The following is a 15470-nucleotide window of genomic DNA, read 5'->3' as shown; positions in this document are numbered from 1 at the left end:
ATTATATTATAATGTATATATAATATATGAATGCATGTGTATATGTATACACAGATATATACTTATATAGATATAGATACATGTATATATACATATATATCACATCTTTAACCATTCTTCAGTTGATGGACATTTAGGCTCTCTCCATAGTTTGGCTATTGCTGATAATTTTGCTGTAACATTGGGTGGATGTACCCCTTCAAATCTGTATTTTTTAATCCTTTGAGTAAATACTTTGTTGTGCAATTGCTGGGTCTTAGGGTAGTTCTGTTTTTAGTTTCTTGAGGAACCTCCATACTGTTCTCCAGAGTGGATGCACCAGTGCAGAAGAGTTCCCCTTTCTCTGCATTATCGCCAACACCTGTTTCTTGTGTTGTTAGTTTTAGCCATCCTGACAGGTGTGAGGTGGTATCTCATGGTACTTTTTATTTGTATTTCCCTGATGATGAGTGACTTTGAGCATCTTTTCATGTGTCTGTTAGCTATCTGGATGTCTTCTGCCCATTTCGCAACTGGATTATTTGTTTTTGGGTGTTGAGTTTGATAAGTTCTTTATAGATTTTAGATACTGACCCTTTATCAGATATGTCCTTTGCAAATAACTTCTCCAGGTCTGTAGGCTGCCTTTTTGTTTTGTTGATTGTTTCTTTTGCTGTTCAGAAGCTTTTTATCTTGATGAGGTCCCAATAGTTCATGTTTACTTTTGTTTCCCTTGCCTTTGGCAGCATGACTAGTAAGAAGTTGCTCCAGCCAAGGTCAAAGAGATTGTTCTCCTCTAGGATTTTTATGGTTTCCTGTCTCACATTTAGGTCTTTGATCCATTTTGAGTTTATTTTTGTGTATGGTGTAAGAAAGTCCAGTTTCATTCTTCTGCATGTCGCTGTCCAGTTTTCCCATTTTTCACTCTTGTAAAGACTGTCTTTTTTCCAGTGGATGTTTTTTTCTGCTTTGTTGAAGAGGAGTTGAGCATATAGTTGAGGATCCATTTCTGGGTTTTCTATTCTGTTCCATTGAACTATTTGTCAGTTTTTGTGTCAGTTTCATACTGTCTTGATGACTATAGCTTTGTAATATAGCTTGAAATCTGGAATCGTGATGCCTCCAGTTGTGTTTTTCTTTTTAGGATGCTGGTGGCATTTTGATAGGGACTGCATTAAATGTATAGATTGTTTTGGGTAGTATAGACATTTTAACAATGTTCATCCAATCCATGAGCATGGAATGCTTTTCCATTTCTTTGTGTCCTCTTCTGTTTCTTTCATAAATGTTCTATAGTTTTCAGAGTGTAGATCTTTTAGATCTTTGGTTAGGTTTATTCCTAGGTATCTTACTGTTTTTAGGGCAATTGCAAATGAGATTGATTCCTTGATTTCTCTTTCTGCTGCTTCATTTTTGGTGTATAGAAGTGCAACAGATTTCTGTATCTTAATTTTATATCCAGCAACTTTGATGATTTCATGTATTAATTCTAGCAATTTTTTTTGGTGGAGTCTTTTGGGTTTTCTATCATGTTGTCTACAAATACCAAAATTTGTCTTCTTCCTTGCTGATTTGGGTGTTCTTTCTTTCTCTCTCTCTCTCTCTCTCTCTTCCTTCCTTCCTTCCTTCCTTCCTTCCTTCCTTCCTTCCTTCCTTCCTTCCTGTTGTCTGATTGCTGAGGCTAAGAGTTTGAGTACTGTGTTGAATAGTAATGGTGAGAGTGGTAGTGGGCCATGATATGTTGAATCTCTTAAAGCCTAGCCACTGAAAATGGCTTTTGAAGAGAAAGTACTAGATGAATTTTCTTGCCTAGATTAGTTTTTGCATATATGTATGTATCTATGAATGCATGTTTGTTGTTTTGTCTTGTTTTCCTTTTTCCAAAAGAATTTGTGTTCTTTCCTCCATTTGGCACAGCCAGGCCTCTGAAACCATTATGGGGGTTAGGCTGGGACACCAAGAACCTCTCCCTTTCCAGCAAGAGGCCTGAGTGATGGTATAGGATACCTCATGGGTTCTTGTTTGGTCTGATTTTCCCTTTTTTCTTTTCTTTCTTTTTTTAAATATTTATTTGAGAGAGACAAACAGACAGAGTGTGAGTTGGGGAGGGGCAGAGAGAGAGAGAGGGAGACACAGAATCTGAAACAAGCTCCAGGCTCCCAGCTGTCAGTACAGAGCCCGACGTGAGGCTCAAACTCGTTGAACTGCAAGATCATGACCTGAGCCGGAGTTGGATGTTTAAACAACTGAGCCACCCAGGCTTCCTTCTTCTTTTTTTTTTTTCCAAGTTTATTTATTTTGAGATAGTGTGTCCCTGTGTATGCGAGTGGGGGAAGGGCAGAGAGAACAGGGAGAGAGAGTCCCAAGCAGGTTCCACGCTGTCAGCACAGAGCCAGATGCAGGGCTTGAACTCACGAGCTGCGAGATCATGACCTGAGCTGAAATCAAGAGCCCAACACTTAACCAACTGAGCCAGCCTGGCGCCCCTGGTCTGATTTTGCAACTTTTTCATCATCTGGTTGTATATTATAAAAAACCCAGCAACATCACAAATTTTTAGAATTTTGCTCTTCTTGAGTATATAGTCATTCCTCTAGGCTCTGCATTCTCCATTCTTCCTCTAATTTTTGTGATATTTTAAAAAGAAAAATGTCGGGGCGCCTGGGTGGCTTAGTCGGTTGAGCGTCCGACTTTCGCTCTGTGCTGACTGCCAGCTCAGAGCCTGGAGCCTGTTTCAGAGTCTGTGACTCCCTCTCTCTCTGACCCTCCCCTGCTCACGCTGTCTCTCTCTCTCTCTCCTAGAAATAAATAAAAAATATTTTTAAAAAAATTTAAAAAAATAAATAAAAAGAAAAATGTCTCTATTGGGTCTGATTTCAATTTCTCAAGACTTACATTTCTTTGTCTCAAGTTTTGTGATTATCTTGGCTTTTACTTGCTTCAGCACATAAATTCCCCTACCTAACTTTATTTATTTTTATACAAATAGTTTATTGTCAAGTTGGTTTCAATATAACACCCAGTGCTCATCCCCACAAGTGCCCTCCTCCATGTCCATCATCTCCCCCCTCTGCCCCCACACCCATCAGTCCTCAGTTTGTTTTCAGCATTCAAGAGTCTCTCATGATTTGCCTCTCTCCCTCTCCCCCATTATTTCCCCCCTTCTTCTCCCCCATGGTCCTCTGTTACTAACTTTATTTTTAAAAAATCTATTTTAGGGGTGCCTGGATGGCTCAGTCGGTTAGGCATCCAACTTCAGCTCAGGTCACGATCTCATAGTTTGTGGGTTCGAGTCCCACTTCAGGCTCTGTGGTGACAGCTCAGAGCCTGGAGCCTGTTTCGGATTTTGTGTCTCCTTCTCTTTCTGCCCCTCCCCTACTTGTGCTGGGTCTCTGAAGAATAAATAAATGTAAAAAAAAATTAGAAATCTATTTTAAACTATAGAAGTGACATAACAATACTAGAGAAAATTTACCTTAAATGTAAGAAAAATTCAACCAGAGTCCTGCCATCCGGACAGACTTGATGTCACCATTTTTGTGTGTTTTGTGTGTTTCAGGCTTCAGGTGAGGTGACAGAGTGTCTCTGCACTCATGTGTTCATCCTACCCCAGCAGACTCCTGCAGTTTGACCCTTTCATATGTCCCATGTGGGCCACTTCTCTACTGTTTTCTGTCTCTCCAGATCCTTCTCTTTTACATTCTCTCATTCTATCTCCCCCCTCCCCCTTTTTGTCTCTCTCATGCCTTTGCAGCTACATATGGTACCATGTAATCTACCTATTAGCTACCCATGCTTCATGCCACAAGATAGGAGAAGGGGAAATATGGTCACAGGTTTCCAAAAAGAATTTGGGGACAGGGAGAAGAAAGAATGATGAATTCTCAAGAATTCTTGAATTCTCAAGGCAAGATTCTAGAACGGATTAGTAATGTTTGGTTTATTAGCCCTTAGCTAAGAGTTAGAAGCCAGCATGGGTTTATTGAGAATAAATGTACCAAACTGAGCTCTCTTTTTTTGGAACGTTATAGAGTGGCATTTTTAGGGAGCCATAAATTAAATATATTATGGTTTCAGTAAAGCATAATAGCAATAAAGTAATAATAATAATTCAGATAAATGGAACCATGTTACTTCCTGCTCAAAGCCTCAAAGGTGGCTTCTCATTACACTAAGAATAAAATCCAGAATCCTATATGATCTGGCTCTTGCCATCTCTTGGTCTTTATTTCCTGTGCCTCTTCCTTCTGTGAATATGCCAAGCATACTCAGGGCTCTTTAGACTGGGGTGCTCTTTGCTGAGATACTTGTTTCACAACTTCTCCCTGATTTAAGTCACTTCTAGTCAGGAAACCTTCCCTCCCAATCCTATCTAAAATAATACACCCAACACATGCTCCACTTATGCAGCTTTGTCTCTCCAAAGCCCATATCATTATCTGTGAAATTAGTTTTCAAATATTTGAATGGGTTCTGTAACTATAGCCAGTAGGGGTTGACTCTTAATAGCCTACAGATTTAAGCCCAAATTCCTTAGTATGGAGTTCAAGACCCTTTGCAATTTGGCCTCAATCTAACCTTTCTAGTTTTACCTCCAGCTTCATACTGCTTGTGTCATCCTGCACTATCGTTCCTGCCTCCCCTGAGCTACCCCCACCCACCATGACCACGCATATTCTTCCTGTGCTCACCCCTCAGTGTAATGGTTAGTAATAGAAGTGAGGCAGATATTACCCATGTGATCCTAGACACATTCTTTAATTACTTAATTCCTTGATATCTTTCTCTGTGAAAACAATGTAACTGTCCTATAAGGTTATAATGAAACAAGGTAATGTATATTAAGTGCTTGGCATAGAGTTAGTGCTTCTCTTTCTTTTTCCTTCACTTATTGAACCAACTCATCTTCTGTTCCTGAAACATGAGGGGCAGTCACTCCTTAATTAGGCTGGTAGATCATTGTCAGTCTAGAGAATAAACCTCTTTGCCACATAAATCTCTCATTGGCTTTGACTTTTCACATTATTTTCATTAGGGTCTTGGATGAAACCTAAGTGAACTAGTGTTTTTCCAGCTCAAGGTCACTCAGCTAGTTAAGTGACAGGGTCCACCCAGGTCCACATGGCTCAAAAACCTGTCCTACAGCGCTGTAAGAGCTATAGAGCTGGCAGCGGAAGAACAGAATCTGGTCTCATTTTTATTGTGGTAATCTGAAATGGTGTCAAACAAACCTGTGTGTTTTTAGGGAGCATTAACAGAAGTATAATTAAAATCAAGAAAAATATTAGTCTAGAGCATAGGAGGCACTCGATAAATATTTTGTTTTGTCTTTTTAAAAAATCGGATTGAGTTGTCAGACTACATTTGGAATATTGTGTTCCATTCTTGGTGCCACAGGTTAAGACTTGCTTTGCCAAACCATACTTGGGGAGATTCAGCCAATGAACACTCTGGAAACCATGTCAGATGAGGAAGGGTTGAAAGAAGTGTGGGTGTTGAACCTGGCTGGGGAATGGGTAGAAGCATTGGAATAGACTAGCTCTTTCCAAATATTTCAAGATCTGTTTGAGGAAGAGGGGTTAACTTGTTCTGTGAAGCTGGAGGGCAAAACCAAGTCCAGCATTTATGAGGAAATTGATTTTCACTCACCAGAAGAAAGACACTTAAAGTTTCTTTTCCAACAGTAGAACAGAACAGTAGGCATGACATTATCCGAAGGGGTAAACTTCCTGTGATTGGAGATATTCGGATATAGGTTAGGAAATCATTTGGGGGAATATTTTATGGGGGTATATGTATTAGGTGGGAGATTAGACTTTCCCAGCTAAAGAAAATTTGATTAATCTTCTCTGTTTTTATCTCAGGAGCTACATTGTAAATTTCCTGGGACCAAGGATAGGTCCCTTTCTTCTGTATCTCCCAAAGCTTTGAGGATGATTCTGTTTTTTATTTCTACATCTTCCCTGTAAGATATTTTTATTTTATTTTATTTTATTGAATGTTTTATTTATTTCTAGGAGAGAGAGAGAGAGAGAGACAGCGTGAGCAGGGGAGGGTCAGAGAGAGAGGGAGTCACAGGCTGAAACAGGCTCCAGGCTCTGAGCNTCTAGGAGAGAGAGAGAGAGAGAGACGGCGTGAGCAGGGGAGGGTCAGAGAGAGAGGGAGTCACAGGCTGAAACAGGCTCCAGGCTCTGAGCCGGCAGTCAGCACAGAGCCCGACGCGGGGCTCGAACCCACGAACCGCGAGATCATGACCTAAGCGAAAGTCGGACGCTTAACCGACTAAGCCACCCAGGCGCCCCCAGTGTAAGATATTTTTAAAATAAACAAACCTTCTAATCTTTTGCCTCGCCGCCTCTACCATCTCCACTGAAAACCCCCAACAACCTAAGCCTGAGATAGATAGTGTAGATATATTCTCAATCCAAAAGTCTGTCCTGTAAGTCATCAAGATTTCTGAGACTTCTCAGTCTTCTCCCACATCTGTAGAGACATGCCCAAGGTCCCAGACTGGATTGTGGCAGAAGTGGGCCTAGGAATCAGGCTTTCTGGCTCCTATCCTCCTTCTTTCCATTACCCCATAATACCCGTGGGACATACTGTAAGATCCAGAAATTGATGGCTGGTAGCCTGCCTCCATGTTATTTTGATGAGGGGAGTCCAGGACAGTTGCTGCTATTATAAACGATTATGGCACTTTCCAAATCCTAGCTTTCATAACTTCGTTCTGTTTGTTCTGGTGCCAGCTTCATATTCAGATATTGTTTTCATTTGGTGTCTGGGAGGGTTTTTTTTTTTTTTTGGTTGTGTGTGTGTGTGTGTGTGTGTGTTTGCTGTCAACTCTTTATGGACAAGTGTTTGCTTATTAAGTTTTCTTCTGTGCTATAGTGTGAAAACATTTTTTTTCTCCCTTTTGGTTTTGTTTTGTGTGTTTTATGCTCAGTGACTGTTGTGGGATTGGATGGATGAGCCCACATACAGATTTAGGTTGGTCCTCTGTGGGTGGTTTAGAATGTTTGTGACATTTATGGTTTGCAGAAGCTGAAGGGGTGGCCTGTTCCATACCCTCCTTGCAAGGATAGGTATGTCATGTGTTTGCCAGACCATGTGTAGCTATTTGCTTTTGGAATTTTACCATAATTTCTTTTTTGGGGGGGACTGATTCTCTACACTTTTTCTTTAATCTATAAACTATTATAATTTCTTGCAGCTTTACGAAGGATTTATATGTTGGATAGATTGTTGGGTAAGGGGAAAGAGAGAGAAAGAAAGAGTACAGATTTGCGAAGTGAGTGGCATAAAGCGGGATGTAGGCCTTGGGTCTTCAGCTGCCAAAAGTTAAATACTCAGAGATTGATTTTTAAAGGTGTTGATGGGGTGTAGGTAGTATTGCCAGAGTTCAGCGTTTATACCTCTGGGTGTTTTGATAAGCCTTGTAGCTCAAACATAAAGCCCTTGCATTACCAAATGTTAATTCATTTTATTAACTAAGGATATTTCTATGTATTTTATGTGGCACATGATTCCTTCCATCCCATTGGTGAACATGTCCAGCAAATAGTTTATGGTGAAACATCTAAAATGACGGTAAAACTTAGATTAAAAGAAGTCATTGGTAACTGACTTGTTACATTCAAGTAGTCACATGTTTTTCATTCGCTGACTAGGATGCGTGTTTAAAATACAGCTTTGGAGCTCAATTAGTAGAGACAGAGTTGGAGCAGAGATGAACATGTATTAAATTAACCTAGTCATTAGTTTTTAATTTAAATACTGTTCAGCTAAATAATCTGGCACCCAGTAAGTTTCAGTGGTGCTCCGCTGGCAGTTTAAGCACATCACTAATTATTCACAGGCTTTTTTCCCCCTCCTCTTCTCAAAGAAATGTGGAGCCAGCAATTTATTGTGGTAAAAATATTTTCGTGCACTTGCTTTTTCTGTGGAAATATTTTTCGCACATGGATGACTGGTACTACAAAGTTAGCTTTCACCGCCTTCAGGTCAGTTCGTTTTAGAACATTTGGAAAATGATACCCTTGAAATAAGAAAATTAAGTAAGGGAAAGAGCAGTCTGCAACAGCTTGCGGAGGATTGGGTTTGAGGCTCAAACCGAAGATTTTTCCTGTCATATGATTAAAAGCTGAGTGTTCTCTAAATCAGCCTACTCAGCTTTTTCCGGAGAGAGACTTCCTACCTCGTTCATTTCTCTCTCCCCCATTTCGCGTGTCTTTTATTGTCACATGCTGAACCAACTGTAGGAGCGTTGTGGATAGGCTGAGAAATAGTGAAAACAAAGGACTTGATGTGTGAGAGAGATTATTTACAAATGTTTGTTTATTTTTGAGAGAGCCCTTACGCAAGTGGGGGAGGGGGAGAGAGAGGGGGCGGACAGAGGGTCCGGGCTGGGCACTGACAGCAGCGAGCAGCTCCGGTGCAGCCCTGGTGCGGGCCTTGGACTCTCAAACCCTTAGATCATGACCTGAGCGATGTGGGACGCTCAACAGACTGAGCGAGCCACCCAGGCGCCTGAGAGAGATTTTTTTTTTTATAAGCAGACAACAGGAATTTGCATAATAAAGAGCAGGGTTCCTTCTTCTTCCTCCGCTTTTGTGAATACAGGGGAAAGTCTACATGAAGTAGCAGACAGAAGGTGGGTGTTAAAGTTTGTCTTGATCTGGATTCTGTCTCTTCCCAGCTTAAAACTCTTCACTGGCTCCGCATCATCCTAAAGCAATGATTCTCCAATTTGAACATGCATAAGAATCACCTGAGGGCTTGTTAACACAGACTACCAGGCCTCACTCTCAGAGTTTCTCATTATAGGGGCCTGATAATTTGCATTTCTAGCAGGTTCCAGGGTGATTTTGATGTTGCTGTGCCAGGCACCACACGTTGAGAACCACAGATTCAGAGAGAAGGAGTCGGGAGTTATGCATATAATAGAAAGTCCTTGATGAACTCGTCCTCTGACTTTCTCTGAGGCTTATATCCTGTTAATTCCCCCTTGACTGTTAAGCTTCGGCAATGTCAGACTGCTTTCAGTTCTCAATATACATGTGTTATTACTCAAAATGAATTATCGTGCTCTGCAGAGAGAGTGAGGGTGATTTAAAGAGTGAGGATGGTTTTGTCTGTTTTCCTAATCCATAAACACACACATACCCATCCCTGAGCATCTTGATAAGGGTAGAAGCCGGAAGATGAGAATCTGCTGTTCCCTCAGTGGTCTCTTCCTGCTTGTCTTTCCTAGAGTAGTCAACTGATCATGCTGAGGGGGATTCTAGTGTTTTGTTTTGTTTAAAAAATTTTTTTTTAATGTTTTATTTATTTCTGACAGAGAGAGAGAGAGAAAGAGAGAGAGAGTGTGAGCAGAGGAGGGTCAGAGAGAGAGGGAGGCACAGAATCCGAAGCAGGCTCCAAGCTCTGAGCTAGCTGTCAGCACAGAGCCTGATGCGGGGCTTGAACCCACGAACTGTGAGATCATGACCTGAGCCGAAGTTGGACGCTTAACTGACTGAGCCACCCAGGCGCCCCAGATTCTAGTGTTAAACACGCATATCTCTGTATAATAGGAGTTTTAAACACAAGCCCACCATTTCATCTGGTTCCTAACTGAAGAATCAGTGACCCATTTCAATTCCTGAGGAAACACTGTGATCAGCTTCTTGAGAGGTAGGACAGCTTCATACCTTATGGGTGTTCTCAAGGATTTCAAGGTATAATTTTGACTAAATGTGATTTCACCTTGCGCGCCGACTGTAGGGCTCATTGTCTTGTAGGATGAGTACTGCCTCTGTGTATTTACATCTCTTTCTTCTTCGTTGGATCAGCATACTCTGGGGCCAGATTTGTGTCTCCTTCATTTCATTTGGGGCTTTGTGGAGAGTGCTCTGGACGGGCTCACTCAATGTGGCAATATATCATCTATCATGATAGCTCATTTAATAAGGGTTCAATGAATACTTATTGAAAAAATGAGTAAAATAACAAAGGAACAGTGGAATTGGGTGATCTTATTAGAAAGAATATATAGACTCTTTTTTTTTCCTGAGAGACAATTGTGGATCATTGGAGTAGCAAATAGGGAAGGCACCTTGGGATTGTTTAATTAAAACCCCTTTCATGATAAATCCTAGAAAGGCAGAGTGATTTTACCCAACATTTCTTTCATTTAATCATTCTGCTTATCCTTTTCTGGATAGATTTTTAGATTAGCCAAATCCCTTTTAAAGCACAATAACTAAACTTGATAAAAAAGAAAAAAACCTCTAGTATTACTACCATGGTCTCTCTGTGGACAGATTTCCCCTTTAGCATTTGCATGTTACATTAATTTAAATTATTTCAGCATTTTGTTGACTGTTCATCATGGAGAAAAATGAATGACCATGTATTTTTCTTGCAAGGGCAAGTGTTTTATTCAGCTTGTATCCTCTTTGCTTGGGCTAATAATTGGTACTTGGGCATCGAAAAGTTTTGTTGTTGCTGAAGTAAGTGAACTGGGGGAAGCTTTGAATCAGTTATTTGCCCCTTTTATAATCTTAGAATCACAGGGCTATTAAGAACCTTCTGAGATCCATTGGAAATCGTGGCTTTTAAAATAGGAAAGCACTTATATTCTTGGCAAAGACTCTATCACATTTTTAATTCTACTGAGATAAATTCTTTTTTAAAAAATGTTTGTTTAAAACCACACTGAGATACCACCTCACACCAGTCAGAGTGGCTAAAATGAGCAAATCAGAGAACTCTAGATGCTGGCGAGGATGTGGAGAAACGGGCACCCTCCTACACTGTTGGTGGGAATGTCAACTGGTACAGCCCCTCTGGAAAACAGTGTGGAGGTTCCTCAGGAAACTAACAATAGAACTCCCCTATGACCCAGCAATAGCACTGCTAGGAATTTACCCAAGGGATACAGAAATGCTGAGGCATAGGATCACATGTACCCCAATGTTCATAGCAGCACTCTCCACAATAGCTAAAACATGGAAAGAGCCTAAGTGTCCATCAACAGATGAATGGATCAAGAAGATGTGGTTTATCTATACCATGGAATACTACATGGCAATGAGAAACTATGAAATCTGGCCATGTGTAGCAACATGGATGGACCTTGAGGGTGTTATGCTGAGTGAAATAAGTCAGGCAGAGAAGGACAAATATCATATGTTTGCACGTATAGGAGGATTAGGAGGAACTTGACGGAGGACCAAGGGGGAGAAGAAGGGCGGAAATGGTGGGGGAAAAGGAGAGAGGCAAACCATGAGAGACTTGAATGCTGACAAAAACTGAGGACGGATGGATGTGGGGGGGAGGGGGGGATGGGCATGGAGGAGGGCACTTGTGGGGATGAGCACTGAGTGTTATGTGGAAACTAATTTGACAATAAACTATTTGTAAAAAAAATAATAAAAATTAAAAAAACCCAAAAAAATAAAAAAATAAAAAAAAATAAAAAATGTTTGTTTATTTATTTATTTATTTATTTGAGGGGGTGGGGAGGAGCAGAGAGAGGGGGACAATGGATCTGAGGCCAGCTTTGCACTGACAATAGAAAACCCAATGTGGGGGTCAAACTTATGAACCGTGAGATCATGACCTGAGCTGAAGTCAGATGCTCAACTGACTGAGCCACTCAGGTGCCCCCCACTGAGACAAATTCTTAAGTTTAAAAATTTTAAATATTTTAACATCTTATTTAGCTACATTTCATGTCATTTAATCATGGACACAATTAGTTAACAGCTTTCCTTCTGTTGTCTTTTTTTCTTGTGTGTGTAAAATACTTCTTTTTGTCCTGGTTCTCTCCTCACTTTCATGTGCTTATGTCGTTCGGCTTTCCTTCCTCAGGGTGGATAGGCCCTACCTCTTTCCTTACTTGACTTGCTTCAGAATTCAAGTATTTCGTGCATATGAATAGCAGAAGCGAGTCACACGTGTAACTTGAACTACAGAGGAGTCCGGGTGCTACGTTTTTTAGTTGTCCAGATTCTGTGTTTCGGGCGGTTGGAACAGATCCGGAGTGAGCTAATCCACAGCATCCACTGACGCCTACTGAAATTACGTGTCAGCCCAGGGTTTAAAGCACTCTGTAGTCCTGAACCTGGAGTTCTGCAGTGTGCTTACCAGGGGACGTGCTGGAAATCCATGAAGAGATCACTTAACTTTTTTCAGCTGTAGTTTTGCTTTGTGAGTTGAAAATGAAAGTAATTGCTAACTACCTGCCTTACAGCCTGCCCTAGCCTCTGTGTGTGCTGGAGACAGTGACCCATGCAAGCGAGTTAATAATTGCCACACTGGCCCTGGCTCTGGTGGTAATAGCCAGTAGCTCTGAGGTAACAGAGCATTGTGATGGCTCTGCTTGTGGGATGTGAGCATTCTTCCTCACCAACTCAAGAGCCAGCAAACAAAACTCCAGACTGCTACCAGGAGAATCTTCCTAAAACACCAATCAGATTTACTCCCCAATTTAGGATTTTCCCATTCCACCCTATTTCAAGGATCAAGATGAGCTTATCCTTCTTAAAATGGTGTGCAAAGCCGTCCATGATTTGGTCCTATCTATCTCATCTACCTCAAGTCTTTCCTTTGTTCCTTAAACAATTTCAACTATGAGCTATTCTAGTTATATTCTACTACATGGAACTGCTGACAATTACCCACATGCACCATGCTGCTTCATACCTCTGTGTCTTTTTTTTTTTTAATTTTTAAATGTTTTATTTATTTCTAGGAGAGAGAGAGACAGTGTGAGCAGGGGAGGGTCAGAGAGAGAGGGAGTGACAGACTCCGAAACAGGCTCCAGGCTCTGAGCTGGCAGTCAGCACAGAGCCCGACGCGGGGCTTGAACCCACGAACCGCGAGATCATGACCCAAGCGAAAGTCGGACGCCCAACCGACTAAGCCACCCAGGCGCCCCATACCTCTGTGTCTTTACTGATAAAACACCTTGGTTTAAATCCCAGCTCCACTAAGTTTATAGGATTATTGCTTAACACAGTGCCTGGCCTAGAGAAGGCGATTAGTGTATGCTAGTTTTATCAGTATGTGAGGCAATATAATTGTAAAGAAGAGGAAATGTGCTGTCTTTGGGGCCAGATAGACTTGTTTCAGTAGTCCTGATTTAGCAATTCATAGCTCTGAATCTATGGCCCATCACATAACCATCCTGAGTGTCCACTTTGAATGAAGAGTGATCTCAGAAATGTGGAAGGATAGTGCATTTGAAGTGTCTTGTCACGTGCTCACACATGGTAGATATCCAGTTAATGGTAGTTCTTGTCTCCCCTGTTATTTCTTTTTTTTAATTAAAAAATTTTTTTAATGTTTTTTTAATTTATTTCTGAGAGAGAGAGACAGCGTGATCAGGGGAGGGTCAGAGAGAGAGGGAGACACAGAATCTGAAACAGGCTCCAGGCTCTAAGCTAGCCCAACGTGGGGCTTGAACCCACGAACTGTGAAATCATTAGCTGAGCCGAATGCTTAACTGACTGAGCCACCCAGGCGCCCCCTCCCCTGTTATTTCTACCTCTGTACCTTAATTACTTACTACTGAGTAACATTGGCTACTGAGGGCCTCAGAGTGTTGCAGTCCCTCTAAATTTGTTTTTATTGGTCATTATTTTTCTAACTTGAGTAGCAGGAAATATCTTATTTGTTCATAGAACTAACTAATCGGCATTCTTGGCTTTGGGTTATCACAGCTTTGTGTTACTCAGTCCACCAGGTATGAGGGTAGGAGGCAGCAGAAAGAAAGGAAAACAAATAAAAGCCAAACTTGCTCTCTTGTTCCATGGATACTCAGAACTAGAAGAAATCTTTTCCAGATGGTCTTTAGCAGTATACTATACTGTTTCCCCCACCCTGGCTAATATTTTATGTCCATTCTCTACCAAGCTTAATTCAGATGCTTTCTCCTGCCAGATGAATCTTGTCTCTGGTATCAGCAGACTCATTTATCTGTTTAGTGATAGTATAATTCAGAGATCATATTTGACATTCAGGTAAGTAATGCCTGTTTGACTCTCATGTCTGAAAGACAGATGCACTGAAATATATTTATTGAAGAAAACTTATACACAATTTACTGGTACTTGTCACTTGTCCATTGACCTATACAAGTCATTTTTGAAGGGAAATCTTTTTTTTTTTTTTAAATGTTTTATTTATTTCTAGGAGAGAGAGAGAGAGCGTGAGCAGGGGAGGGTCAGAGAGAGAGGGAGTCACAGACTGAAACAGGCTCCAGGCTCTGAGCTGGCAGTCAGCACAGAGCCCGACACGGGGCTCGAACCCACAAACCGCGAGATCATGACCCGAGCGAAAGTCGGACGCTTAACCAACTAAGCCACCCGGGCGCCCCTTGAAGGGAAATCTTAACACTGAGTCCTTTTGGCCGGTAGACTGACTTTCATATTGAATTCTATTGTTCGTGAACTTTAAATTCCTTAGAAGGGGAGATGATTTTAGAGATGTGATGTTATCTGACATTAAAAAAAATATGTATGTACTGGGGCGCCTGGATGGCTCAGTCAGATAAGCTCCCGACTTCAGCTTAGGTAGTGATTTCATGGTTCGTGGGTTTGAGCCCTGCATCGGGCTCTGTGCTGGCAGCTCAGCGCCTGGAACCTGGTTCAGATTCTGTGTCTCCCTCTTCTCTGCCCCTCCCTTCTCATACTCTGTCTCTCAAAAATGGATAAATGTAAAAAAATAATTTAAAAAATATGTACATATACATACATGTATATGTGGATATTTTTATGTATGTACACACGTTTCTAATGTATGTATTCCAATGTTATGACATCCTACCATTTATTAAATTCTAATTATGGTAGAACTAGCAATCTCTTAGTAAAATTTGAAAGAATTGCTGCTCTCCCTAGGACATGTATTGACCCAAGGGGAAGGGCTAGATATCTTCTACCACCTGGCTTAAAATTTATAAATTAATCTGCATGAGTGCATAGTTCACTGAAGGTATCCTAAAATAAATTAATATTCTGACAAAGGAACTTGATTCTAGGTTTGGAGGGCAAAATGGGAAAAGACACAGTCAATCCTCTATTTATTTGTTACAGAGATGGAGACTCCAAACATGTTTAATTATTTACTCAAAATTACAGAGCTACTTATGTGCAAATTGGCATTCAAACTCCAGACTCCTGACTGTTGTATATTAACTGACTGACTTTAAATAAAACTTGGCAGCATTTAGTAATTACTGAGAAAAGCTTAGAAATGTTATTGTCTTTCATTCGCTCTCTCTCTTTTTTTTCACAGTGAGAGGAATGGTGTTGAAATAGTCTTAAATGAAGAACACATTGTACTTAATTTTATCCTTTTGGGCAAGGGAGACTTTAGCTTTCATGGCTCCTGGGGATGAAAGAGATAACGGGAGTGTTATTTCTTCTTTCTTTACTCATTCTTCCCTAGTAATCCACCCGCTCCTAAGAGAATAACATTGCTTCATAGAGACCAGGTGTGTATTT

The 15470-nt window shown here is 40.9% G+C and overlaps 1 protein-coding gene across 2 annotated transcripts in view; it reads left to right on the top strand.

Annotated features, from left to right (window-relative positions):
* Positions 1 to 15470, top strand: part of RGS22 (regulator of G protein signaling 22) — a 134771-nt gene that overhangs the window by 17303 nt on the left and 101998 nt on the right. The gene's annotated exons all lie outside the window — the stretch shown is intronic.

The sequence above is a fragment of the Hyaena hyaena genome, unplaced genomic scaffold (genome assembly GCF_003009895.1).
Source record: "Hyaena hyaena isolate Hyena2069 unplaced genomic scaffold, ASM300989v1 scaffold_79, whole genome shotgun sequence".
In the NCBI taxonomy this organism is placed as follows: Eukaryota; Metazoa; Chordata; class Mammalia; order Carnivora; family Hyaenidae; genus Hyaena; species Hyaena hyaena.
This window is presented reverse-complemented; position numbering and strand designations above follow the sequence as displayed.